Genomic DNA, 27,025 nt, shown 5'->3' with positions numbered 1-27,025 from the left:
GAGACAGATGCGATGGGCGAGACGAAGAGCATGGCGTTCGAGGATTTGAAGGGATTTGTAAAAGGTAGGAGGAGTGGAGATCCAGGCAGGGTGGGCGCAGCAGAGGATAGGGCAGATGAGGGATTTATAGGTGTGGAGGATGCTAGAGGGGTCCAGACCTCATGTACGGTCAGAAAGGAGCTTGAGGAGACGGAGGCGGGAGCGTGCCTTGGCTTGGATTGTCCGGAGATGGGGGTCCAGGAGAGGCGACGGTCAAGGTTGACGCCAAGGTACTTAAGGGTGGGGGTGAGGGCGATAGGACGGCCATAAATAGTGACATAGAAGTCGAGGAGGTGGAAGGAAGGGGTGGATTTGCCTACAATGATCGCCTGGGTTTTGGAAGTATTGACCTTGAGCAAACAGTGGTTGCACCAAGTGGTGAACCGGTCAAGATGGGATTGGAGAAGGTGTTGGGAACGCTGCAGGGTGGGGGCGAGGGCAAGGAAGGCGGGTGACACACTGCATCAAGTATCTCTGTTAAATGTTTATTTGTTTAGTTGTTATTCAAAAAATCAAAAAGGGATTTGGTACCTTTTGGCAGAAAATTGTGCTAACTGCTACTCTGGAGTGACATTATATTACTACAAGCAGTAAAATAGAGGGTGTGTCAAAAAGAATCATCAGATTCAAAAAATGATAACTATTACGTTATTTGAGGTACCGTAAGTGCGTGAACAACGCTCTGTTGGAAAGAGCAAACTCTCGAATTTTACGTGGTTCCCGCTAGGTAGCAGCAGTGTGCGCCCACTTCAGTTCTAGTGGAAATGGTGTGGGAACTACGTATTGAGCAGTGTGTGTCAGTAATAACTGTTCAGCGTGAATTTTGTATTTTGTATGGTGTGGATCCTCCTACAGCAAAGAGCATGAGCAATTCCGAGAAACAGATTGTTTGTGTAAAGACAAATCGCAGGGCTGTCCTCGAGTGTCTGACACAGACGTCGAACGCATCCGCCACAGTTTCAGAAGAAGTCTGCAGAAATCCGTTCGCCGTGCAGCTCGACAGCTCAACATGTCCCCGATGTACGTCTGGCGTGTGTTGCGTCGACATTTACATATGAAACCTTACAAAATTCAGCTACTGCAAGCTCTTGGTGACAAACAACAATGTGCCGAATTCTGTAATTTCGGTTTTGGTAAGATGGAGGATGACAGTTTCCTTCCACTCTTAGTGTTTAGTGACGAGGCAATATTCCATTTAAATGGAAAGGTGAACCATCATAATGTGAGAATGCGGGGTACGTAACAACCATATGATGTTGTACAACAAGAGAGAGACTCTCCAAAATTTAATTCGTTTTGTGCAGTTTCACGGCAAAAAGTCTATGGTCCATTTTTCTTTGCAGAGAACGTTGTCCCAGGAGGCACATATCTCGATATGCTTGAGAACTTTCTTTTCCTACGGTTGGAGACTGATTCGAACGGCTTCATTTACCAACAGGATGGGGCACCGCCACACTGGCATCTCAATGTGCGGGAGTTTTTAAATCAAAGGATTACTGAACGATGAATCGGTCGCACTGGGGCAAATGTTTCAGCCTTACATTACTGGCTCCAAAGTTACCGAACCTGATTGTGATTATTTATTGTGGGAGTTTATGAAAGACTCTGTTTATGTGACTCCGTTACCAACAACAATGAATGAACCGAAACATCGTACAACAGCAGCTATGGAAGCTGTAACTCAAAACATGCTCGCTGCAGTTTGGGAACGATTTGAATACCGCATTGACGTATGCCATGCATCTCAAGTGGGGCATATTGAAAACCTATTAAAAGGTATGAAAAAAAATATTTTGAGTTTCCCGTTCATCAAAAAATAAAATTAACTGTATGTATTTATTAGTTGCAGAAATATAGACGTGCGAAATCGGATGATTCTTTTTGATACACCCTTTATAGTTGCCTGTTTCATTTAAAATGTTTAGTGCTGCAGTTTACATTCTTCGTGGGTTACCTTGAACTGTTATTAACTTAAAGGTTTAGAAATATTGCAAAGAAATTTAGGGAGAATATTTATTTTGACTTTTACAAAATCTGAACATTGAACTAAATGGCATTCCCTGGCATTTTCTGCAGTACTGTCATCACCAGGCAAAACAGTATCAAAGACCTACTGTACAACAAAGTCCGCCGGCCGGTGTGACCGAGCGGTTCTAGGCGCTTCAGTTTGGAACCGCGCTGCTGCTACGGTCGCTGGTTCGAATCCTGCCTCGGGCATGGATGTGTGTGATGTCCTTAGGTTAGTTAGGCTTAAGTGGTTCTAAGTTGTACGGGATTGATGACCTCAGATGTTAAGTCCCATAGTGCTCAGAGCCATTTTTGAACAATAAAGTCTACAGCTGACAAGGAAGTAATCCATGAACATCTATCGTCCATAAGGTGATTGACATCGTCACAGCATCCTCTTCCTGGATGTATGGTACATTAATTTCGTTACTGTGTAAGTTAGAAAAAACTGATCTTATGAACATTAAAATAAAAATGCTTCAAAACAAAGAACAGCATTACTTTGCAGCAGGTTGTCTTCATTAATCATTTCACTGTCGCTAGCATCACTGAAGGATTCTGTACTGTTCTCTTCATTAAGTGCTCTATTATAAAAGGGCAAATCCCCTACTGAATACTTCATGTTCCCAAGCAGTTTAAATACGTCATTCTTTTTCGCAGGTTGTACATGGCTTTTAGCACTAAGTTATCTAATCCTTACCATAATGTATTCATGTTTTACTGTTTTTTTATATTTTGTTTTACGACATTTTTCTTCCACTTTTCTAGTCTACATATCTTTCTTCTGGATTTTCAGTTTCGTCAATCACACTATTTATCTGATAAATGCGACTCCATAGTTTAATTAAAAAGTCACAATGAATGAAAACGCTAGACACATCCCCACAACAAAGAATGTCATGTAAACAAATGTTGGACATGTTGTGTGCGACGTCATTACCAAGAAGAGCGAGGATTGGCTGCCGGGATTTAGTACCTCTTGGAAATGAAATAAGACTGGCTTTGGTACTCTTCGCCATGGAACGCAAGTTTAACGGGAGATGAACAACGGATATGGTACGTTTTGGCATACATAACAGTTCTTATTACATAGGTGTTCGTTCTAAGTAGTGCTGCCACCTGTTACCTCATTTTTCAATTTTTCGAAATTGGTGCCTTTTGGACATGAGCTTCTCATATGAAGTGAGGCTATAAAATAGCAGGACTCTTGCTGTCTCAGAGTAAGTACGCATGCACCAAAGATGAACGACCAACAGCTGTGAAACGTGAAGCCACTGTCTAAGATGACAGTCGCGACACTTTGTCTCGTTTTTGTTACCCATTATGACAGCAGTGCATCAAGCGACCGGCAAACGAAACATCCGAGTACAATGTCGGGTGAGTGCGAATTCTATTATTTATCTTGATTTATAACATAGTTTTTATAGTAGGTAGCGTATGTAGAGCCATAAAAATCGACAATAATTAAAAACGGCGCCAAATTTGTCATTCTTTAGTGTCCTAACTATAGTGGGAGGTCTGAAATGGTAGTTACAGGACAGTTCATTTACGATTTTCTTGTAACGTATAGATACTTATAGGACAATTCGTTTTCTTTTGATGATAAAAAATTGCCGGTGAGCACTGAAAGACCTCACCTTTTGCAGAGAGAGGTCGTATATTGACTCAACAATGCGAAGTTTTGTTCGCTACATTTCCAGCCAAATCAGAAAATGTGGAACGTAGGAAACCTGCATGGATTGTAATACCTTCATTGTTTAACACACCAAACAAGCCACCACACTTGCGGCTGAAGGAAAAACAGCACAGACGTCGCAACAAAACTTCAAAAAGCAATAAAACTGTTTTCCAACAGAGAAAAAACCAATTCCACAGTTGTCGCTTCATCTGAGCCACAAACGGCAAGGATCTTCAACATGTTCGCTTTTGAAGCAAAATTAACTACATTTACAAAAATATTCGTGCGTTAGAAAGTTGAGTGAAGTATAAGAATGAACGAAGCAATAGACTCCATGATTTTTTTTTACATGTAAGAAATGTACCTATCATAAAAACAACAATCAGCAACAGAAAGATATGCTTCTCACGCACGATACATTATTTATATTCGCTTGCCGTCTGCGGAGTAAGCTGCAATTATGCACATATTTGAAATTATTTTTCCATGCATAAATTGTAGCTTATTAAACTGAATCAGTGAAATTCGGCTGCACTACATTTACGTCATGATAATTCACGTCCTTTGGTAATTTATTAACGCATGGAATGCAAAAATTTAACAATTACTTTGTTAATTAAGTAGAAAAATATATGAAACATACATTATCCTTACGATACGTTACTGTCTGCTTTCTCGCCGCTTGTAGCGCTAACTGTAACACATTTAACACCAGACAGCGTCGCGACTATATGTACTAGATTGCCATGAAGCTTTCTCAGCCGAACGCGGCATCTGTGGTTCCTGTAAATAAATCAGCATAGTCGTAGCCTTCGTTGGTGTAAGAGATATTTTTTTCTTTCTTTTTTGTCGGAAATATGGTATGTGTAATAATAAAGCTACGAACTTTCGTGAAGTTCCACATGAAACTTAGAAAAACTACCGCTGAAACCCATATTTTACTAAAAGAAGTGTATAGCGAAGACAATTTTTGAGTTCAAGCGTTTCCAAGATGACCGAGAAGACGCTGAAGGAGACTCACGTCTGGGACGTCCTTCCGCAGCGGAAACGGATGAAAACATCGAAAACGAAGATAATCTGATCCATCTGACCGTCCATTGAGCATTCGATCCATTGCTGAAACTGCAGAAATTGACAAAGAATGTGTATGCTGCATTATACATAACCAGTTTAACATGAGAAAAGAGTGTGCGAAACTGGCTCCGAAAATTTTCACGATCGAACAAAAAGAAGTTCGTGAAAATGTTTGTACTGGCACTTTGAATACCACTGAAAATGATCCTAATTCCTTGGAAAGACTGATAACAAATCTTAGTTTCTCACTTATGATTCAGAAATCCAGATTTAGCTTGTATGTCATTTGCTAAATACATTATAGATTGTTGCTAAGTGGCTTCCAACATATAGTTACAAAAATTTCTATTCGTTGATAGCACGAGGTAGTGCTGTAACAAGTCATAAAAATTCTGTTGTGGATGGTGAAAGGTTTCTCTGCTCTCTTACCTGAAAGATTACTGTACTATTGTAGAATCATATGAGGTTTAATGTCTACAACACAGTTCTCAAAACTGATTATCCATTCCATAAGCCGTATGGTATTACGATTTGTTTACGATCTCTGGGAGCGTCACAATTATCAAAGAACATTTCTCAAAACGCTGTTCGATGCACGTTGGGAAGTATTTTCCCTTTAAAAGGAAGCACATATAGCGTTGTCAAGGAAAGATAAATTTTTCGTACCGCTTCATTTCACCGTTATACGGGAAGTGATAACAGCGAGTTTTCACCCAAGTCCCAGTTAGCGTAGTAAGACTTATAAAGAGGGAACGACACGATTTTCACGAACATCGATGATGTAAATACCAACTCACTCTATCCATTCATGCAATTCAACAGTCAGAAGATATCAACGCTCAAGCTGACTCGGTCTCCCTCCAGTTCCGCACCGTCATCTGGTAAAGAACAGGCGCGGGTGAGGGATATCTGAACTGATATGCTATTGGACTGAAGACTTCCCAACGAAAAGAATCAGATATGTCTTTCATAATGGAGGGGCGTTATCAGAAGCAAAGGCAGGGCCTGATGGTAGCTGACGATAATGTGGTAGCGCTGCTACTGTTCGAGACCCGGCGTATGATGCCTGTACCCGTACGTAGCTACTCAAAGTGGAAGCGCTTGTGTACAGCAGGCGACATCTTTAGAAACGTGTTGCAAAACGCGGAGACACTTACAGATGATCAGTATCTCGTGCAAAAATTGTCGGCTGGCCCCTAACACAAAAAAGCACTGCAATTCGCGTGAATATCGAAAATGTTAGTTATCGTTTGATTACGTAGTCGGCTTCCATTCACCGGCATCAGTCACCACCCTGAAATATCCATCGTGGAACAACCACACAAATCTACCGGTGGAAACGTAAGATGAAATAGTCAGATTAATTGGAAGAATTCTACGAAACTGTAAGACGCGTTGGCCTGAAACCCTTACGAAGTTAAACTAACGAAAGAGGTAGAAAACTTTCAAAGAAGAGCTGTATCATTCGTCATGGGTTTGTTTGCTCAGCTGCAGGGAGAAATGCAGCGACAATTACAAAAAACACGATGTACACTCATGCTCATAAAGTAAGGGTAATGCTGATACATGGTGAAACAACGCACTGGTGGGCAGTTTGCGGGTTTAAATCACCGAAAGGTATGACCATGCGGTGCATTTGACCTGCGGTCGTCGCACGGTGGCGTTGGCAGCAGTCCACATACGCAGAGCAGGTGCATGTCAGAGTAGGTGCAGTGAGAAAGTGTGCAGACGTTTTCAGACGTGCTACTGATGCCTGTGTGTTGAAAATGGCTCAAAGAACACATATTGATGACGTTATGAGGGGTAGAATACTAGGGCGACAGGAGGCTGGTCAAACACAGCAAGTTGTAGCACGGGGCTCCGTGTGCCACAAAGTATGATCTCAAGATAATGGAAACGATTCCAGCAGACAGGAAACGTATCCAGGTGCTACAGTACGGGACGTCCACAGTGTACAACACCACAAGAAGACCGATATCTCACCATCAGTGCCCGCAGACGGCTACGGAGTACTGCAGGTAGCCTTGCTCGGGACCTTATCGCAGCCACTAAAACAGTTGTCTCCAGTCTACAGACGACTGAACAGACATGGTTTATTCGCCCGGAGACCTGCAAGGTGCATTCCATTGACCCCTGGTCACAGGAGAGCCCAGGTTATGTTCACGAACGAGTCCAGGTATAGTCTGGCCAGTGATTGTCGCCGGTTTCCATCTGGCGTGAACCAGGAACCATAAACCAACCCTTAATGTCCTTGAAAGGGACCTGTATAGAGGTCGTGGTGGCCGAGCGGTTCTAGGCGCTACAGTCTGGAACCGCGCGACCGCTACGGTCGCAGGTTCGAATCCTGTCTCGGGCATGGATGTTTGTGATGTCCTTAGGTTAGTTAGGTTTAAGTAGTTCTAAGTTCTAGGGGACTGATGACCTCAGAAGTTAAGTCCCATAGTGCTCAGAGCCATTTGAACCATTTTTTTGATGGTGTGGGGTGGGATTATGATTGGTGCATGTACACCCCTGCATGTCTTTGACAGAGGAACTGTAACAAGTCAGGTGTATCGGGATGTCATTTTGCACCAGTATGTCCACCTTTTCAGGGGTGCCGGGGGTCCCACCTTCCTCCTGATGGATGATAATGCACGGCCCCGCCGAGCTGCTATAGTGGAGGAGTACCTCGAAACAGAAGATATCAGGCGAATGGAGTGGCCTGCCTGTTCTCCAGACGTAAACCCCATCGAGCATGTCTGGGATGCTCTCGGTCGACGTATCGCTGCACGCCTTCAAACCCCTACGACACTTCAGGAGCTCCGACAGGCACTGGTGCAAGAATGGGAGGCTATACCCCAGCAGCTGGTCTGTTTACGTGTGCATGGTGATCATATCCCATATTGATGTCGGGGTACATGACCAGGAAACAATGGCGTTTTGTGGCACATGTGTTTCGGGAGGGTTTTCTCAACTTATCACAAATACCGTGGACTTACAGATCTGTGTCGTCTGTGTTCCCTATGTGCCTATGCTGTTAGCGCCAGTTTTGTGTAGTGCCACGTTATGTGGCACCACATTCTGCAATTATCTTTAATTTAAGAGCATGAGTGTACATCGCGGAGAACTTAGTCACAAAATTCCAGAAGCTCATGTTTCAAGAATGAGTCAAAAGACATATTTCTTCCGCCGACATTTATCTTGCGTAATAGCCATGATGCTACATCAGGTAGTGCTCATACAGAAGGCCGCAGACAATCGTTTTCCCCACATACCATTCACCAGTCTGAGAGGACGGGTGTGACACTGGTATATTTTGTAGTCTTCACCACAAACTATTTGGTGGCTTGCAGAACATAGATGAAGATTTAGATGTTTTATCAAAGTTGCAAAGGCAGATTCTCTGCGTAACTTGACTGTGATACCCGGATTACCAGTACTCTGTCTCATCACCTTACTATTGATTCCTGACAGGACAGCAAGATTTTCCACATTAGCGAGCTGCATTATAACGTGATCAGTGCAGTGTGACTCTGCAGGTGAAGTAATCAAAGCAATGGTTTCATTCTGACAAATGCAAATTGCTGTCACTGTAGTTCCCGAGCACCGCAGTTTACGATACCGGATTGTACGCCTACAAAGTGATGGTACGGCAACACGGCACACAGTACTGCTTTGGAGTCTCGCTAAAGGAAGGCGTTCTGTTACAGCCGCTTTGTTTCGAGGCTACACCCTAGGCAGTATTTGATGTTTCAATTGGTGTTAGTGCCTATAATGCTCTATGCATAGTTGTTACAACCCTTGTTTGCTATAATCGTTGTTACGTGTCTCAATATTTATCTGTGAGTACAACTCTTGCCCTCAAACACTACCTGCAGTTCCACATTAAATACTTACGGACAACTGCCTCCGTAGTCGAGGTCTGGCGCTCAACTGGGAGATAGCGGGTTTGAATCCCGCTGGTGGAAGACATTTTCACATCGATCGTTTGGTCGACAGTTGGAGGAGAGCGCGTGGCTTAAAGTTTCTCGTCACTGAACTATACATCAATGTTCTAGACCAAATTCAACCTTGGCATTATTTGTGCCGTATATTGTCTACGTTAGCTGGGGACAGCCGCAAGTTTTCGCTTCGCTGTATAAGAAGGTGCAACGGAAAAGGGTCATTCTGCTAAGGGGATACAGCGCTCGACCGACTCGTCTCGTTCGTGGGCTGCAACCACGATACCGTTCTCAGAAGAGCCTGTACGTTTGGCGTAGCGCAAGCGGAAGATTCGTCATTACAGCCAGTTTCGTTGGCTTGCTGCTGCTTTCCCCTCAGAGACCAGAAGTGGCCCCGGTAATTTCTGTGTGCTGCTGGGAAACGGCACGAAATTAACGGGACGCGTGGACGAATTTCACCAGAGAGAGAAAACGGATGTAACAACCAATCACTAGCGGTATCATAGAGTAGAAACAAATTTAGACTCACACACTTTCCACAGAATAGAGAATATGCAGAATGGGAACTCGGCTCAAATCCATGCGCCTAAATTTGATGAGCATGGGTGAAGTCTGTCGTATTGAAACCGAGTAAACAGCTATGCCTGAAGCCAAACGCGAACGGATACGTTTTACTCATTTATTAATTACGCATTTTAGCAGCTGGACTTACCTATATGTAATCAATTGTACGATGAAATGTTAAAGTTAGAAATATATAATGAGCAGTAATAAGAGAGAATGTGACGCTACAACGCAGTCTTTGCTATCAATTTTTTCGCTTACTTAACACATGAAACTGTTTGTATACGATGTATTGTCTAGTGTAAATATATATTGTAAATACTATGTTTAAATTATGTAATATTTAACACTGGCAAGTTAGGGCATATTTAGTTAACGTTGAAGTCAGAGAAACTGTTTTGTCGTGCCACTGGGCGCGGGAGCGCGCCAGCAGGTAGTAGTAGCAGTGACGCCGTACTTTGAGTAAGACGTACAGTCGAGTGCTGCTATTCCTAGCTGTGTTACATCTTACGGCTAGTGTGTGGAACTAAGTACGACGGGAAAGTAATGGTCGGCATATCTGGAAGCATGGCCGGGCAAGTTATTATAGATTAATGGGCATAGTGCTGAAGAAACGAGGGCTTAATTGTGAAGCGCACTGGGCCCAAGTCGCAACAGTAAAAGCCCGCTGCCACATTGTGTCGCCGCCGTGGAGTTCCGTCGATCCACCGACAACGAGGGAAGTAAGATCTACGTAATTTTCGTAGGATAAAATTATAGCAGGCTTGCCAGTGGCTGCGCTTTTCTCTGAAGTTGAACAATTAATAACAAGTACTTTATAATCGAAATGGTGCATTTACATTCCATACGATAATAACACCAAGTAGGTTCCTTCCGATCCTTACCTTATTGAACCGAGTGTGCCACGGTATTATCAAGACAAAATATGTTAATTATCAAATTATTAACGTAGAAGGCGAAGAGTAATTTTCAGACTGTTTTGAACGATTGGTTATCGTAGTTAAGTGTTGCACTTAATAAGCTTACGCCAACCGTAGTAACTTAATAATAGACTGAAGTAATAAATTTTATTATTAAGATTTATTTCAATGCAAATTCAGCTGAAGTTAGTTCAAAGATATTTCACGAAACTATAAAGCTTATTCCACCTGACAATCGCCCTATTAATGAATTATTATCATTCAAAACATAGTTAATCAATTATTGTCAATATATTTCATTATCAGTAGATTAAACTGTGAAAAGTACGTAATTTTAAAGACAGAATGACAGTCCATTATTCAAAATCTCGATAGATAATTATCTGTGTTGTCAGCATTGCACTTAGCTGACAACTTATGAACAAAATAATTAACAAAATACTTATTGAAAGTTAACCATTAATGTTTAAATGTTGTTAGATTGTTATGACATTATTTTATATGACTACTGAGCCTGACACAGCACTTACGTAAAAGTTCCAGTTCCATCTGCTGCGCTACAAACAGGTAAACTTTATTTTTGACAGGATTATTCACCTACTTAACAGTACTGTCACTCATCAGTTGAGCTGGCGACCGATTTTTCAATTGCTTTTACAACTTAATCATTTCTTTCGGCGAAATTTCCACTGGCAAAATTTATTTCCAAATTATTTCCATTATTTCATTTACCGATCGTTATTGAATGAAATTACTCATTCAATAATGATCAAGTTATATCGTCTCCTGTTTCCCGCGGAATAATCATTATTTACTGCGGATTCGGATGCCTTATCCCGACACGGGTCAAAATTCATAATTCACAGTCATTGTTAACTTGTAATTTCGCAAATCCCGGGAAGCAGGGGGGAGTTATAAGAAGACCTCACAGGAAAGTTACTAGCAGTTCCCACGAAGCGGCTGATAGCGGCAGTGCATGAGAAAAATTAGTTTTGCCCTTTCTTTGCTGTAAACAATAAAACCTCATTAAACTGCATAAAATGCTGTACGTAAGTGAAGCAAACCAACATCAATTCCTGGAGTCGGTTTTTCGGCAGAGGTTCTTCTTTTCCTTTAAAAAATGAAGTTGTTCCGCATTTGCACCTTTTCCTTCACTGCTGTTTCTAAGTCCTTTTATTTGATACTGAGGAAACTAACTAAAGCATAAAATTGATTTATTTCATGTCTTACACTCTCATATCGCAGCTCGACAACGAAGAGTTTATTTTTCGTATATTAGTCATAATTAATGTGATACTTAATTTCTTAGCACTCTGCACCACAATATTTGAAGAATATGCAGTGAAAAATGTGGCGTTGGTTAAGTTCGGCTCATTTTAGGTGATAGGTTGCTGTGTGCTAAATGTAGCTCACATCCCTGGTTAGCAACGACGATAGCAACGGTTAAACGAGCACTCCGAAATATCTTGCATAAATTCGGTTTATTTGGCAGTATCTCAAAGTTTAATAGTTTTCCTTCTAGTTCGTGAATTCTGGTTTCACGTCTGGTTCGGCTATAACAGTCTATGAATTCCCTCTCGTGCGAGATTAGTCCCATCATGTATGGTGGGGCGTATGACGGAGGGGTTGGCGACGCCCCTACTGGTCAACATCGACAACAGCTAGCTGCTCAGCGGTTACACGATGCTTCTGTTCCCTTTCAAGCATCTCCAGGAACTACGTTGGACTCCCTGATGGATGGCATCAGCCACTCTTTAGTGGTCGTTAGGAGTCAATCTGAAATACACCCGGAAGAGGAGAAGGTGGAGATGTCAGGAGAATAATCCCCCAGCTTTTCCAGCACGAGAAATAAGCGGTAAAGTGAGGTTAGCCTGGAATTAAGAAATCCAAAAACCTTCATTGCAATAGCTAACCAAGTATCACCTCCCACTATAGTTCCAAATACATCTGACCCCCATGTAAATGCAGTTCTGCTTCTGATTCTTGTCAGCCAAATGCTAGAAACTGTCTCTATGTAGAGTCTGTGCCGACGCAGAGGTCCTCTAGCTTCTACAGACGAACAAACCATGATCCATATACAGTTTATATGGAAAGTTTGGATAAAAACATCCTATAGCTCTAGAGAAAATTTTGAATCTTTCACCTGAAATGAAGAATTCCATAATTAACATACGAGGCGTATTCCGAAAGTACGGTCCCGATCGGTCACGAAATCGAAACCACAGTGAAAATCCGATAAAGCTTTGCACAGGTGTGTTGGACAGCGTCTCTAGTATGCCCGTAGGTAGCGTCACGTTTGTCTTTTCAGTTCTGACCGCACACTGGGCACGTAAAAATATCTAGAAAACAGTGTCTCCCGCCAAGTAATGAGAGCCCGTGAGAGATTTCGCCTGATTTAATGCAACTCACATAACACAACTGTCATGCATTTCCCTCTTCATGACAGTTCTCGACCGCACTCTGCAGGGGCAATGAGGGCACCGTTGCAACGTTTTCGATGGGAAGTGTTCGATCTCCCTCCATACAAACTTCTGATTTTCATCTTTGCTGAAGTGAACCCTGGCTATGAAGTAAAAGTTTCGGGATAGACAACTAACTGAAGATCAGCACAGAGAATCGGCGAACAGTGCAGGCGGCTACCTTCTATGACGAGAGCATTGGAAAGTTGGTACAACGCTACGACAGTTATCCCACACGGAGCGGCGACTATGTAGAGATGCTGCTGGCAGCTGTCGCTAACTATTGCAAATAAAACACTTTTGATTTTCGTGGTGGTTTAAATTTCCTGACCGATCGGACCTTACTTTCGGAATACGCCTCGTATCTTATGTCAGGAAAACCAAAGTGAAAGTTGAATTAAACACTCCGGAAAAGGCCAATTTCTTAGTAAACATTCCTTCTTTCGTTGTCCACAAACATGGAGTAATAAGAAAAGTTGATATAAGTCTTGAAGACGCAGAGATTTTGGAAGTCGTGCAGTCTACATTCCCCGTTATAGGCGTTAGACTGTTTACTAATCAATACGTAATGAATGGTAACATCAAATTCTGAAACTGCAGATCTGCTTGTTGATCTTGGACTCCCAAATTTTACTGCACGCTGTGTCAGTCTCTGATGAGATGCAACAAATATAGTGGACCTCATTCTGTAGACTACTGCGTCTCACCTGTTGTTATTTGTTCTCACTGTGGAGGTCAACACCCGTCCGCGGATCGATCCTGTCCTGAATATCATAGATGACGAAGAGCTCAGGAACTAGCTAGGTTTAATAACAAAGACTTCAGAGATGTGCTGAACATTGCTTGTAAGCCAACCTTCGCTTCCGTCATAGGGGGATAACAGCTCTTCTACCCTGGGCCGATAGCTTTTGTTCAAACAATCAATAGCGCGCCAGATCACCAAGACAGTAGAACTTTTCCTGCCTCTGCCCACTACAAGCTTACATGGTTATCAGCGCGCAAGTGGGATTGGTGCTAAACGTGTGGATAATCCTCTTCAGACAAACTTTGCTCAGCGACGTTACCAGCGACAAGTGGAAGTAAGAGAACACTATAATGTATATGAGTGGTCTCAGTACCGAAACTTGCTACACCCACGCAATATACAGTCACTCCAACAAGTCAGTATCCCTATGTCCCTGGTGCTCACAGTGCAACAATTTCGTAAGTACCTAATCAATGTCAGTCTCTAGTTCACAATAATCTAATCGATAAAATAATAAATGTTACAGACATTGACATTCGAACTAAGAGACGAAAGATTACTATGAGCGATAATGATATCAGGCTTCTTGTAACAGGTATCTTTGATTCTCTCCCAGTCTAAATTATGAAGCCTATAAAAGTAGTGCAGTGGAACACAAGCTTTGCCAATTCCAACAGAGAAAGCATACAAAGAGGACTATTCCTCAGTCAGCCTGATACAGTCCTGTTCTGCGAAACATGGTTCAAGTCTCAACAGACTATTGGCTTTAAAAATTATTTCGTAATTAGGGAGAATCGTCTCGATGGAATGTGGACCGTCTCGATGGGATGTGACGATGCTATATTAGTAAAAAATGCACTGCCGCAGAAAGAATTCCCGCTCAGTTCTGGAAACAATGAACAAACATTTTATGCAAATAGTTAGTAGAAAACTGCAGAAGCCAACTGGGACAGATACAAGGACACACTTCTAAGAAACCTCGAAACTATACAGAGCGACTTACAGGAAAAAGAAGCACACCAAATTTTAATAAATGCTGTAGAAGCAGCAGCGGATATCAGCATTCCTAAGAAAAAAAGCTTTTTCTCTTATGAAGCAACATTCCCCACCTTGGTGGAATCCCGAATGCTCTAGAGAAGTTGCAAAACATTGTCTTACTCTGAAAACCTATCGCTAGAATCCTAACTTGAATAATTAGGTGGAAGTGAGAAAAATAAATGAGCGTGTAAATATATTACTGAAAAACCAAAAAAGGAAAACTGGATTAAATTTTGTTCTTCACTCGATAAAGCAACCAGTATGTCCAACATCTGGTATTAAAAAAAGGCTTCTAGAAACAGACGTCTTGCGTCCACTCTTTCTACTACAACCTCTTGGATAGAGGAATTTATTGATAAGATCGCTCCTCCAACGGTCCCATTCCAATATTATGCACCTCACCTCCAGTTGAAGATGACTGTCGTCATATCTTGCTTCGTCCATTAAGAAGAACTAAACGATGCTATTAAAACTTCATGTGATAGCTGTCCTGGTATTCATTCCATACGTTATCCTATACTTGGTCTATGCTTGGAATCTGCCGATGGAAGCAAAAGATTTGCTATTATTCATTTTTAATCAGTATTGGGTGAAACAAGACCTATTGGAAACTTGGAAGACGCAGGTTATAATTCCAGTTCTGAATAATGGGAAACATCCAGATAACTCCTCTAACTACCAACCGATTGCGTTGTCGTCTTGTGTAGTAAAAATGATAGAACGAATAGTCAAAATGAGATTGGAAGGGTGGCTTGAAAAGTATAATTTAATGGCTCGGAGTCGGTACTGATTTTAGAAAAGCCAAAGCGACTATTGACAAACTATATTCGATTGTTCTGGACATCATCTCAGCCTTTCACACGAAAAAAAAAAAAAACCAGTCGTCTTCGCTTTTCTTAACGTTAAGGGAGCTTATGCACATACCGATTCTCTTGAAGAATCTGACGGGTCTTGGTATTCCCTCGAGGATGATACATGGCATCAGTTGTCTGGTCGCTCAAAGAGCGATCTAAAGCATTTTGGTGCGGATGTGAAAAGCTGACTTTCTGCAGAGGGTCGTGTAACCTCTCGTACTATGACCGGCAGACAGTGTGAAGTGATGGGCATTGAGGCGGCGAGAGAGAGCCAAAATCACGTCACAAGCCCCGAGGACGCTCTAAGCGGTCGCAGTAGACTCACATCAGTTAACACTCTCCCCTTACCCCAACGATATGAGTCTCAGCTGCATCACTAGTCAAGCACCCTAAACGCAAAAGTCACGTTGGGCATTCAGTTGCTTAATTTCATTGGCGATTGCACTAGTAACTAACGTCAAATTCTGTGTGTTTGGTCTGTATGGAACTACATAAGCTCCTTTAGAGTAATAATGCGTACTCGACTAGGTGCCCAGTTCTTTGGGAGACGGATATTGGCTGGGCATTATCCTCTCGAAAATGCGAGTTTTTCGAACTAAACGCGTGTGCATGCGTTCACAAGTATGAGCGTTAGTCAAATGGTAGGCGCCGAGAGTCGAGTACGTAATTATGAGGTGATGGGATGTAGAAAGAACCTTGATTGAAGCGACTCATATTGAATTCAGTGTTTATTGAAAGTGACAGAAGGTAAGATGTGAAAGTGCGATGGAAGGAAATACGTTAATAAAAGAGTCCATAGGACAGTAATGTAAGGAGATTTATGAATAAAAAAAAAAATTCATCATCATCCAGGAAAGTGGCGAAATTGGACTGAGCAAAGATTGGGTAATTGTACGGGCGCTGATAACCACGCAGTTGAACGCCCCACAAACCAAACATCATCATCATCATCATTTATGAATCAAACATGAAGGAAGTCTAGTGAATAAAGTGTGTATGATTAATAACCACGCGCTAATGATGAAAAATTGCACCTATTCGAAACTGCACTTGATTTTAGACTCAATAAATTTCAAGGGAAATTTTCCAAAGCGGTGACAACCAGAATGTGTCGAGAGGTTGTTTTGCATGTGGCTCGGGTTCCTACTCGCCGCCAGAGGCCCGATTCTGCACTGTCCCTTTTTTCCCAGGGAAAAATTACAGTTACGATATGAGGGAGAATTTCGTCTTATGTAATTTCTCTGTGTTAGTTTGCTATTATCTTTCTTACACTAATTGTCTTTCTTTTCAATGTAAAGACATTGCACATTTATTTACCGATTTTTGTTCACACTAACATAAAATGAACTTATTCTGTAATGTAAAACTTCAAAAAAAAAAAAAAAATAATTCAAATGGCTCTAAGAGTTATGGGACTGAACTGCTGAGGTCATCAGTCCCCTAGACCTAGAACTATTTAAACCTAACTAACCTAACGATATCAAACATATCCATGCTGGAGGCAGGATTCGAACCTGCGACCGTAGAAGCAACGCGGTTCCGGACTAAAGAGCCTAGAACCGCTCGGCCATAGCGGCTGGCAAAACTTCATTGTAAATGTATTTTTTCTTGTAAATTTATGCAATGTAAATTTTATGATATATGTAGTCAAATGAACGGCTCTGCAAAACGTTAAGTACGAGATAAATTAATATAATATACACTGAAGCACCAAAGAAGCTGGTATAGGCATGCGAATTCAAATACAGAGATATGTAAACAGTCAGAAGACGACGCTGTATTCGGCAATTCCTATACATGACAATAAGTGTCTGGCGAGGTTGTTAGATCGCTTACTGCTACTACAATGGCAGGTTATCAAGATTTAAGTTACTCTCAACGCGGTGTTACAGTCGGCGCACGAGCGATGGGACACAGCAATGGAGATTTTACAGTACGACCGTTTCACGAGTTTACCGTGAATATCAGGAATCCGGTAAAACATCAAATCTACGACATCGCTGAAGCCGGAAAAATATCCTGCAAGAATGGGACCAATGACGACTGAAGAGAGTCGTTCAGCGCGACAGAAGTGCAACCCCTCCGACAGTTGTTGCAGATTTCAATGCTGAGCCATCAATAGTGTCAGCGTGCGAACTATAGAACGAAACATCATCAATATGGCGTTTCGAAGCCGAAGGGCCACTGGGGTACGCTTTTTGACTGCACGACACAAAGCTTTACGCCTCGCCTGGGCCCGTCAACACCTACATTGGCTGTGGCTACGAAGGCTTTCCCGACGTAATAATTGATAATATTCTTCTCGGGTATGCAGCCGGATCATAACGTCTTCATGACACAATATTTCCGCGGTCCAACTGGCCGCCATCTTCAGGTGAGAGTGCTGGTGCACCAGCGAGATCGTGCACCAGCACTCTCACCTGAAGATGGCGGCCAGTTGGACCGCGGAAATATTGTGTCATGAAGACGTTATGATCCGGCTGCATACCCGAAAAGAATATTACCTACATTGGCTGTTGAAGACTGGAAACATATTGCCTGGTCGGACAAGTCTCGTTTCAAATTGTATCTAGCGGATAGACATCTACGGGTATGGAGACATCCTCTTTTGTATCCATGGACCCTGCATGTCAGTATGGGACTGTTGAAGCTCGTGGAGGCTGTGTAATGGTGTGGGGCTTGCGCAGTCGGAGTGATATGGGACCCGTGATACGTCCAGATACGACTCTGACAGGTGACACCTACGTAAGCATCCTGTCTGATCACTTACATCCGTTCATGTCCATTGTGCATTCCGAAGGACTTGGGCAATTGCAGCGGGACGATGCGACACGCCACACGTCCATAATTGTTACACAGTGGCTCCAGGAACACTCTTCTGAGTTTAAACACTTCTCCTTGCCACCAAACTCCCCAGACACGGACATTAGTGAGCATATCTGGCATGCCTTGCAACGTACTGTTCAGAAGAGATCCCCAACCCGTCGTACTCTTTCGGATTTATGGGCAGCCGGGCAGGACTGATTTTGTCAATTCCCTCCGCCACTACTTCAGACATTAGTCGAGTCCATACTACGTCGTGTTGCGGTACTTCTGCGTGCTCGCGTGTATCCTCCACGATATTAAACAGGTGTACCAGTTTCTTTGGCTCTTCAGTGTATAAACTACTCGGCGGAAAGGAATAAAGATGCCCCAGAATGTTACCATAGACCTCCCAGTCGCGCACAAAAAACTGGCTGTAGCGCAAAATAGAGCTGGCTCCGCGACACGAAGCAGTTGAAGGAACGGGAAAAGGCGGTTTATGTCAATCAGCGAGCAGTTAGAGTGCACTGTGGTTATGTTCTTCATTATGACATGACCCGGAGACAAGATATCTCTGACCTCACATCATGAAGAATCATCGGGAAACTGGAACAAGAACGAAGTGTAACGAGTGTAGTCCAAGAGTTTGGTATTTTTCATAGCATTGCTTCCAAACCACAAACACCGCTGCCTGAAGGAGAGGAGGTAGTTGACCACGGCCAGCTACCGCAGCACATCACCGCTACGTTTAGTAACAGGCACGAAGGGAACCGCGTCAAACAGAAGGTGCAATTTCAACGACATTTAACAGGATTTCAATGGCCGCATTCTTGCGCTCCACAGTGGCGCTGCGGCTGTATGAAGATTGTCTCGACACCCGCCTCGGCTCTTTTGCGATGGTGCCAAGAGTATGACTGGGTCGAGTGCTCTTCACGGATGAGAACAGATTCAGTCTTGTGGTGATTCTGGACGTACTGTCATATGGCAAGAGATGGGAACACGTAATTCACCCAGGAACGCTGTCGAACATGATCGTTTTGGTGGTCCAAGTGTTATGGCGTAGGGATGAACAATGTTGCACGGGTGCACTGATCTCCAAATCTTTGTACGCGGTACACTCAACGGACAACGTTATTCCAACACTGTATTTCTTCTCCATGTGCGGCTTTTCAGGACAGCATTCGACACCACTCCAGTTTTATGGATGACAGTGCGTGACCTCATAAAACATTGCAAGTGGGAGAATTCGGCGAATGAACTGGCATGCCCGTTAGCCCAACTTGAACCCCATCGAGCTAGTGTGGGATGCGTTGGGGTGGCGTACTTCAACACGGCCACACCCACCAGCGACCATCTAGCAGCTGTCAAGCGCTCTGGTGGAGAAATGGAACGCCCTATCACAAGAACTCCTGTCCGTTTAATCATACACCCCCTACCATGTCCCGCCTTTTGTTAACCAGGAGACAATTATAAATCGCGGTGACTTCAGTGTCATTATTGCCTTTTCGTAAAAATGTCATGTCAGTTTCATATTACTTTGTTACCTTTTGTACTAGACTGTAGTCGTTCTTTCTATGTATGGTCCAAGTTTGATAGAGCTATTTCACTTGGCAGTGAAACATCGTGAGAAAGCTACTTTTTTGCTTATGTTTTGCACACCAGTGTACTACACCTGCTAGGTCCAAGTCCTTATCCGTGTTGTACACTGAAGAGCCAAAGAAACTGGTACACCTCCCAAATACTGTGTAGGGCCCCCGCAAGCACGCAGAAGTGCCGCAACACGAAGTACGAGGTGCATTCAAGTTCTAAGGCCTCCGATTTTTTTTCTAATTAATTACTCACCCGAAATCGATGAAACTGGCGTTACTTCTCGACGTAATCGCCCTGCAGACGTACACATTTTTCACAACGCTGGCGCCATGATTCCATGGCAGCGCCGAAGGCTTCTTTAGGAATCTGTTTTGACCACTGGAAAATCGCTGAGGCAATAGCAGCACGGCTGGTGAAGTGCGGCCACAGAGAGTGTCTTTCATTGTTGGAAAAAGCCAAAAGTCACTAGGAGCCAGGTCAGCTGAGTAGGGAGCATGAGGAATCACTTCAAGGTTGTTATCACGAAGAAACTGTTGCGTAACGTTAGCTCAATGTGCGGGTGCATTGTCTTGGTGAAACAGCACACGCGCAGCCCTTCCCGGACGTTTTTGATGCAGTGCAGGAAGGAATTTGTTCTTCAAAACATTTTCGTAGGATACACCTGTTACCGTAGTGCCCTTTGGAACGCAATGGGTAAGGATTACGCCCTCGCTCTCCCAGAACATGGACACCATCCTTTTTTCAGCACTGGCGGTTACCCAAAATTTTTTTGGTGGCGGTGAATCTGTGTGCTTCCATTGAGCTGACTGGCGCTTTGTTTCTGGATTGAAAAATGGCATCCACGTCTCATCCATTGTCACAACCAACGAAAAGAAAGTCCCATTCATGCTGTCGTTGCGCGTCAACATTGCTTGGCAACATGCCACATGGGTAGCCATGTGGTCGTCCGTCAGCATTCGTGGCACCCACCTGGATGACACTTTTCGCATTTTCAGGTCGTCATGCAGGATTGTGTGCACAGAACCCACAGAAATGCCAACTCTGGAGGCGATCTGTTCAACAGTCATTCGGCGATCCCCCAAAACAATTCTCTCCACTTTCTCGATCATGTCATCAGACCGGCTTGTGCGAGCCCGAGGTTGTTTCGGTTTGTTGTCACACGATGTTCTGCCTTCATTAAACTGCTGCACCCACGAACGCACTTTCGACACATCCATAACTCCATCACCACATGTCTCCTTCAACTTTCGATGAATTTCAATTGGTTTCACACCACGAAAATTCAGAAAACGAATGATTGCAAGCTGTTCAAGTAAGGAAAACGTCGTCATTTTAAGTATTTAAAACAGTTCTCATTCTCGCCACTGGCGGTAAAATTCCATCTGCCGTACGGTGCTGCCATCTTTGGGACGTATTCACAATGAACGCGGCCTCATTTTAAAACAATGCACATGTTTCTATCTCATTCCAGTCCGGAGAAAAAAAATCGGAGGCCTTAGAACTTGAATGCACCTCGTAGTATCGACCCGACTAATGTCCGAGTAGTGCTGGAGGGAACTGACACCATGAATCCTGCAGGGCTGTCCATAAATCTGAAGAGTACTATGAGGTGGAGATCTCTTCTGAACAGCACGTTGCAAGGCATCCCAGATATGCTCAATAATGTTCATGTCTGTGGAGTTTGGTGACCAGCGGAAGTGTGTAAACTCAGAAGAATGTTCCTAGAGCCACTCTGTAGTAAAATTGGACGTGTGGGGTGTCGCATTGTTCACACTGGACTCGCATTCGGGAGGACGACGGTTCATTCCCGCGTGCGGCCATCCTGATTTAGGTTTTCCGTGATTTTTCTAAATCACTCCAGGCAAATGCTGGGATGGTTCCTCTGAAAGGGCATGGCCTACTTCCTTCCCCATCCTTCCCTAATCCGATGAGACTGATGACCTCGCTGTATGGTCTCCTTCCCCAAACAACCCAACCCAACCCATTGTTCTGCTGGAAATACCCAAGTCCATCAGGGTGCTTACGTACGTGTCACCTGTTCGAGTAGTATTTAGAAGTACAGTGGTCCCATATCACTCCAACTGCACATGCCCCACACTGTTACAGAGCCTCCACCAGCTTGAACAGCCCGCTCCTCACATACAGGGTCCATGGATTCATGAGGTTGTCTCCATACACGTACCCGTCCATCCGCTCGAAACAATTTGAAACGAGACTCGTTCGACGAGGCACTGTATTTCTAGTCATCAACAGTCCAATGTCGGTATTGACGTGCCTAGGCGAGACGTAAAGCTTTGTGTCGTGCAGTCATCAAGGGTACACGAATGGGCCTTATGCTCCGAAAGCCCATATCTTTGAATGATTTGCATGCTGACACTTTTTGATGGCCCAGCACTGAAATCTGCAGCACATTTCGAAGGATTGCACTTCTGTCACATTGAACGTTTGTCTACATTAGTAGTTGGTCCTGTTCTTGCAGGATCTCTTTCCGGCTGCAGTAATGTCGGAGATTTGATGATTTACCGGATTCCTGATATTGACGGTACACTCGTGAAATGGTCGTACGGGAAAATCTCCACTTCATGGCTACCTCGGACATGCTGTGTCCCACCGCCCGTGAGCCAACTATAGCACCACGTTCAAACTCGCTTAAATCTTGATAACATGCCATTATTGCCGCAGTAACCGATGCAACAATTGCGCCAGACACTATTCGTCATATATAGGCGTTGCCGACCGCAGGGCCGTATTCTACCTGTTTACATTCTGTGTATTTAAATACGCATGCCTATATCACTTTCTTTGGCGCTTCAGTGTGTAATAGACGTATGAGACGAAAGTAATGCTGACAGAAGTTCATTAGTGCAGGGACGGTCATGTAACGTGGTGAAGAAGTTTTTTAAGTACTGCGTCGTGTGCAGAAGAGTTAGGAAGGACGTACTGTGACGAAATGGAATTAAAGAGAAACAATTTTGAGGAATTGCCAATGTAAAAAGGACTGTTGTCGTGGACAGTAATGACGTCGTATTGGTAAGGGCAACGAACAATACACAGAAACATCGTGCATATAGACGCTACTTAAAGACCATGGTAGCATATCCAGAGTGCAGAAAACAGTACAAGAAGGTGGAAGAGAAAACCAAAACTGTTTGTGGAAGAAGATTTTCAAGAAAGGAGAGAAGAACGGAAGAGATGAGGATTTTTTTGATTGTGGTCTGCGGCAACATGTACACTGCCGGAGAAGAATGCAGCACTTTCATGGTATGTGGTCAGAGGCACCAGGGTACATTAACATACAGCCCATTTAGACGAGCCCGTGCTCTCATTCTGTTCTGCGGAATCTCGCAGTGTTAGATTTCCAGTATCCACCGCTGAGAGCAACACAGATTAGGCTCTCCTAACCCGGTGTGCCGCGGCCGTTTACTGTGTGCCATTTTACTTTGGGGCGTTTTGGATAACTTTTTCCACCCAAAGTTTTTAATAAGATGCATTTTACTTTTTAAACATGTGCTGTAGTAATCAGTTTCGACTAAATGTCCAAAAGTCGGCGCCTGTAAAGGCAGGAAAGTGTCATTTCTGTTTGCTGGTTAATCGAGCGATGGTAAAAATGAGAGGCTACGGTACTCTTCCCATTTAATGAAAACAAGAGCGGGGAACCGCGGGCACTTTGTCAGTTTCGGTGTGTGCGCTAAGCTGTGACGGGCAATTGGTTAACAGTGTTTATGTTACTGAGATAATGGTTCAAAAACAGATGATCATAGTAACTGTTACTACTAAAATTGCAGAAATAATTTTTAAGCGATAACTTTACATATTACATGGAAGTAAAATAATACAATAGAAACACGAATCCAAATTGGCAAATAGAGGTCCCACAGCTGATCTGTGCTAAGAGCCCCTCGTGATTTAAAACAGCCCACAGTTAAGGCACTGACGAGTGTGAGTGAGAATGGAAGTATTGTTTGACTTTGATTGTAAATACTTCTGGAACTACAATCAGGGCTCACCGTCTTGCTTAGTACCTACAGTCGCCTAAACTGAAACCTCTGGTGAACCACAGAATATTTTGTGAAAACTAGCTCACAAATAAAAAGAATTTTAGAACAATTTTCGAACTGAAAGCCTACAAAGCACCATTTAACATCTGTTTTTGACTGTTTAACATTTTACTACGTAAGTGTATGATTTTATGAATTAAATCAGATTAAAAGATGAAAAGAAATCAAAAATGGCTCCGAGCACTATGGGACTTAACTTCTAAGGTCATCAGTCCCCTAGAACTTAGAACTACTTAAACCTAACTAAGCTAAGGACATCACACACATCCATGCCCGAGGCAGGATTCGATCCTGCGACCGTAGCGGTCGCGCTGTTCCAGACTGTAGCGCCTAGAACCGCTCGGCCACTCCGGCCGACAGATGAAAAGAGTCGGAACTTTAAAGTATTCAGCACAACACGTCTTCGGCCTGCAACCTCGTTCAGTGTAGTAGAATTGTCTTCAGTAATGAATTCTACTTCGAAATAAACTTCGATAACAAGCGAAGACGCTTCTGGAGACACCGAAAAGTGGTGGGATACCAACCTGATTGTCGCCCGCCATACGGCACGACATCGGTGATTGATGGCCTCGGATGTCAATTCATTTCATAGCAGGACTCATTTGGTTGTCATCCGCAGCATCATTACCGCACAGCGGTACGTCGACGATATTCTACGCCCCTCCCCCCCCCCCATCGCCCCCGCCTCCCTCGTCCTCATGGCAAGCCATCCTGGGCTTACATTTCAGCAACATAATGACCGCCCGCACACGAGGAGAGTTTCTAATGCTTATCTTCATACTTTCCGAACCCTACATTTTCCAGCAAGGTCGCCGGGTCTCTCCCGAATTGAGAACCTTTTGAGTTATATGGGCAGGCCTTCCAACCAGCTCGGGATTTCGACAATATAACGCACCAATCGGACAGAATGCGGCATGACATCCCTCGAGAGGACATCCAACAACTCTGTCAGTCAATGCCAAGCAGAATAAGTGCTTGCATAAGGGCCAGAGGTGGACTAGCGCATTACTGACTTTCTCATTTTGTGCTCTTTCTCTTGAATATATCATCTAGTTTTCCTGATATTGTAATTATTTATTCGCTGCACATGGACATCACATTTATCGAATTCCGTTCCATTCGGATAATTCTTTCGTGCCGCGTGTTTTCTTTTTATTTTTCATTTTTTTTTTGAGTGTATATCAGCAAATCAGAGACACTTCTCTAATGCTTAGTCATATAATCTCCCACGGGAAACAGGTATCTCAATCCGGGACATAGGATATATAAGGCGCGTGAACATCGTCAGATATTGAGTGATCGCTGAGACGAACATTGAGATGCCGGCTACTCGTATGAGAGAGCATCAGCAGCTTCTGACAGAGTTTCGATGGGGCGTCATAGTGGGTCTCCATTTGGCCGTCTGGTCGAATCGTGCTGTATGCAGATTTGTAAGACATTTAGATGTGACAGTGGCCTGATGGAAACGTGGGGAAGACATATACTGCCCATCTGCAAATTTCCAGTTGACCACATGTGACCACCACAAGGGAGGTACGCCCTGTTGAGCACCAAGCATATGGTATCATTTGCACCTGCCACCCGGCAACACATTATGGACTCCCTGTGATAATCTGTGTTAGAGAGTGGCAGCAGCTGGACTACGGAATTACCGTCCGATGGGTAGGCCGCTGTTAACACCAGAACACAAGAGTCTGAGTTTGGAGTGGTGCTGTGACCGGAAAGTGTGCAGTGCTGATGAATGGCTTCGCACTGAGTATAGCAATGAGGGCAGTTCTGCACTGTCCTAGATCACCATTGTCGGCGAGTATGCCGGCGATCTGGCAAGGGGTCCAGGTGTTACTCCTAGCGTCATGATGTGGAGACCCACTGGGTATGACTTCGGGTCACAGGAATAGTTGTTGAGAAAATTCTAGCAGCACAACGGTACGTCACTGACATGTGTTATCTCTCATGCGACAGTATGGTGCCATTTTTGAACAGAACAATGCTTGTCCACACGTGATATGTGTCTGCACGAACTGTTTGCGTGATGTAGAGGTACTTCTGTGGCCAGACAGATTCCCACATCTCTCCACTGTAGAGCTTGTGTGCGACCAGCTGGGATGTCAAGTCCGTCCGTGTGTTAGTATCCAGGATATCGAGTATGAGTTGCAGCAGTTGTGGGCCAGCTTGCCTCAAGAGAGGATTCAGTGGCTTTGTGACACTCATCCCAACCCAATCAGTGAATGCATCCAGGCCAGAGAGGGTGCAAGAATGTACGCATAATGCCAAGTTGTTTGTAAAATTGACTCGATTCTGTTCAAATGTGTGTGAAATCTCATGGGACTTAACTGATAACCTTACACACTACTTAACCTAAATTATCCTAAGGACAAACACACACACCCATGCCCGAGAGAGGACTCGAACCTCCGCTGGGACCAGCCGCACAGTCCATGACTGCAGCGCCTTAGACCGCTCGGCTAATCTCGCGCGGCTCGATTTTGTAATCATTGCAATAACATGAGACACCCTCTCAATCTGTGAAGTTTAGTTCTGTTTCCGCCTCCCCTTCTAGGTGCTTCACTTTTCCGTGAGGCTGTGTAATTCCGTCTATGTCTTTTACAGTTTTCAGAGTGCGTGTGCCAGGTAATTGAAAGAAAGCCTTTTATTTTATTTCAAATACTAGTCAAGTGGTGGTCCTGGGTATGTATTTACTGCAGTCTTCGATTAGACAATATCCTACTTACCTTTCTCATTCTCTCTTCTCCCCTTCTCTAAGTCCATCTCTTCCTCCCCCTGTTTCTATCTGCCCCCTCCACACCCCCACCCTCTTTCACCCTGACTTTGGCTCTATCCATCTGCTCCTCCTCCTCTCACATTCCATCTGCTCCTTCCCCCTCGACCTATCTCATCCTGCCGCTACAAGCCCATCTTCTCTTCCCTTCTCTATCTTGTCCTCGCCCCTTCTAATTCCATCTCATCCTCTGTGGATCTCGGCCTGCAACTCTCCATGTTCATCTCCTCCTGCCCCCTCACTGTCCTCCTCTATCTCCCTGTCCATATCATCTTGCCTCTCTGCCTACCTCGCCAATCCGCCACTCTCTATCTTTATTCTTCTCGAATCTCTCTGTCCATGTCCACTTTCTCCCACCATCTTTCCAACTGCTCCACCTCCACTCTCTGCCCATCTCCTCCTGTCCTCTCTGTATGTCTCCTCTTCCCCTACAATCTCCTACCCCCTGTCTCAGTCCTTTTGCTTTTCTATCGAGTCCCGTCTCCCCCTGTTTCTGTG

General features: G+C 43.8%; 1 protein-coding gene across 1 annotated transcript in view; it reads right to left on the bottom strand.

Annotated features, from left to right (window-relative positions):
* LOC126162468 (SET domain-containing protein SmydA-8-like) overlaps nucleotides 1-27,025 on the bottom strand; it is a 264,899-nt gene that overhangs the window by 31,886 nt on the left and 205,988 nt on the right. The gene's annotated exons all lie outside the window — the stretch shown is intronic.

The sequence above is a fragment of the Schistocerca cancellata genome, chromosome 2, assembly GCF_023864275.1.
Source record: "Schistocerca cancellata isolate TAMUIC-IGC-003103 chromosome 2, iqSchCanc2.1, whole genome shotgun sequence".
Taxonomy (NCBI): domain Eukaryota; kingdom Metazoa; phylum Arthropoda; class Insecta; order Orthoptera; family Acrididae; genus Schistocerca; species Schistocerca cancellata.
The sequence above is the reverse complement of the archived record's forward strand: the minus strand, read 5'-3'. Positions and strand labels throughout refer to the sequence as shown.